The sequence below is a fragment of the Myotis lucifugus genome, unplaced genomic scaffold, assembly GCF_000147115.1.
Source record: "Myotis lucifugus unplaced genomic scaffold, Myoluc2.0 scaffold_13, whole genome shotgun sequence".
Taxonomy (NCBI): domain Eukaryota; kingdom Metazoa; phylum Chordata; class Mammalia; order Chiroptera; family Vespertilionidae; genus Myotis; species Myotis lucifugus.
The window spans coordinates 4,268,543-4,270,897 of NW_005871061.1; the positions used below are offsets into that span (position 1 = coordinate 4,268,543).

A 2,355-nucleotide genomic window follows, 5' to 3' on the forward strand; every position below is an offset into this window, starting at 1 on the left:
GGTGGGTAGTTAATCACTTTAACTAGGAACAATCACGCTTAAGCTACATAATCTTTACTCCCTGGAATGGAGATAAGAAACGCCCTAATCTTTGGAATAGAAATTGATAGCATTAAAATCAACTGGTATAAATACAGATGTAACAAGACAATAAGACACAGAACTTGGCTGGAGATCCTGGAGAGAACCTGGCTATGATGATCAACTGAACCTTGTGTCTGTGTCCTTCCTTCATCGCCGACTCCGTCCACACCTTTGGGAACCCCTGGACCCGCTGGGGCAGGACCCCAACACTGCCCAAAACCTGCAAACTTTCATTTACAAAAAGGTGCCTGGGAACATTAAAGATAGTAATCTACCTGTCTGGTCCCGGCGGCGTGGGAGCCACCATGGCGCACATCACTATCAACCAGTACCTGCAGCAGGTCTATGAAGCAATTGAAACCAGAGATGGGGAATCCTTTGCAGAGCTGGTGTCTTTCAAGCATTCTCATGTTGCCAACCCACGGCTTCAGTTGGCCTCTCCAGAAGAGAAGTGTCAACAAGTTTTGGGATGCCCTTATGATGAAATGTTTGCAGCTCATTTAAGGTGCACATACGCAGTGGGGAACCATGACTTCATAGAGGCATACAAATGCCAGACTGTCATTGTCCAATCATTCCTGCAGGTGTTTCAGGCCCACAAAGAAGAAAACTGGGCTCTGCCTGTCATGTATGCAGTAGCACTTGATCTTCGAGTATTTGCCAATAACGCAGATCAGCAGTTGGTTAAGAAAGGAAAAGGCAAAGTTGGGGACATGTTGGAAAAAGCTGCTGAGTTGTTGATGAGCTGTTTCCGAGTCTGTGCCAGTGACACTCGTGCTGGTAGAGAGGATTCTAAGAAGTGGGGGATGCTGTTTCTGGTGAATCAGTTAATCAAGATTTACTTTAAGATCAACAAACTCCATTTGTGTAAACCTCTCATCAGAGCCATCGACAGCTCAAATCTGAAAGAAGATTATAGCACAGCACAGCGAGTAACATACAGGTACTATGTTGGACGACAGGCCATGTTTGATGGTGACTTTAAACAAGCCGAGGAGTACCTGTCCTTTGCCTTTGAGCACTGTCACCGTTTAAGTCAGAAGAACAAAAGGATGATTTTGATATATTTACTTCCAGTAAAAATGCTGCTGGGTCATATGCCGACCATTGAGCTTTTGAAAAAGTATCATCTCATGCAGTTTGCTGAAGTAACCAGAGCTGTAAGTGAAGGCAATCTCCTTCTATTGAACGAGGCTCTAGCGAAGTATGAGACCTTCTTTATTCGCTGTGGCATCTTCCTTATCCTTGAAAAGCTGAAGATCATCACCTACAGGAATCTTTTTAAGAAAGTGTACTTGTTACTCAAAACACACCAGATATCTCTGGATGCTTTTCTAGTTGCTTTGAAATTCATGCAAGTGGAAGACGTGGACCTCGATGAAGTCCAGTGTATTCTAGCCAACCTGATATACATGGGTCACATCAAAGGCTATATATCACATCAGCATCAGAAGCTAGTTGTTAGCAAGCAAAATCCATTTCCTCCGCTGTCTACAGTATGTTGAAAGTACAAACACCTGTTCCTTTGGTGTTTCTCACACTGATGAAATCGGTACTTTGCCAGGACGTTACTTTCTGCAGCCGGAATCTCTTTGGGGCCTCTTCTCTCAGGGATGTTGAGACTGAGTTCCCCGCGTTCACAGCCACCTTGACATTTCCTCATCTCTCATTACTAATGTCGACCTCACGGACACTTGGAATTTCTTTTTCAAATGTTGCAGACCCTCCTTTGACTCTGGAGCGTTGGAGAGACTTCTGTGAGGGAGGCTCTTCTCCAAGGCAGCTACAGTTTCCTTCTCCTAAGAGTTATGCACACGTGCAATTTTTTATATAATGTTTCTGTATAAAAGGCATTCTGAATTTAAATAAAAAAAGATAATGATCTCATATGTGTATAAGCGTAGTAGATTCTCAATAAATAGTAGTTGCTTTTATAGTAGAGCATCTCCATTGTGGAGGAGGAGGACTGGGAAGCTAAAAGAAAACTAAACGGAATAAAGAAAATAAAATTGTAATTCAAACAAAATCAGGAAGCCAAGTTCAACAAAGAGCAAGACACCCAACATTCTACTTCTATTCAGTATTTGCAACAAGTATAGTTGCAAATATTTTTTTTAAATTTTTGTTATTTGTGTAATAAGGGAAGGAGTTTAATAATATGGCAAAATCCAAAATGGTTAAGAGTTCTGGCGCATGTGACAGGAAAAGTCAGGAAATATAAGGGCTATCTGGGTGGTTTGTTGCTCTATTTCAAGGGTTGTGGGGAGCCGA

General features: G+C 42.3%; 1 pseudogene; it reads left to right on the top strand.

The window, feature by feature from the left end:
- The first annotated feature begins 376 nt into the window (after positions 1–376).
- Positions 377–1,589, top strand: LOC102429964 (annotated as a pseudogene).
- The last annotated feature ends 766 nt before the right edge of the window (positions 1,590–2,355 follow it).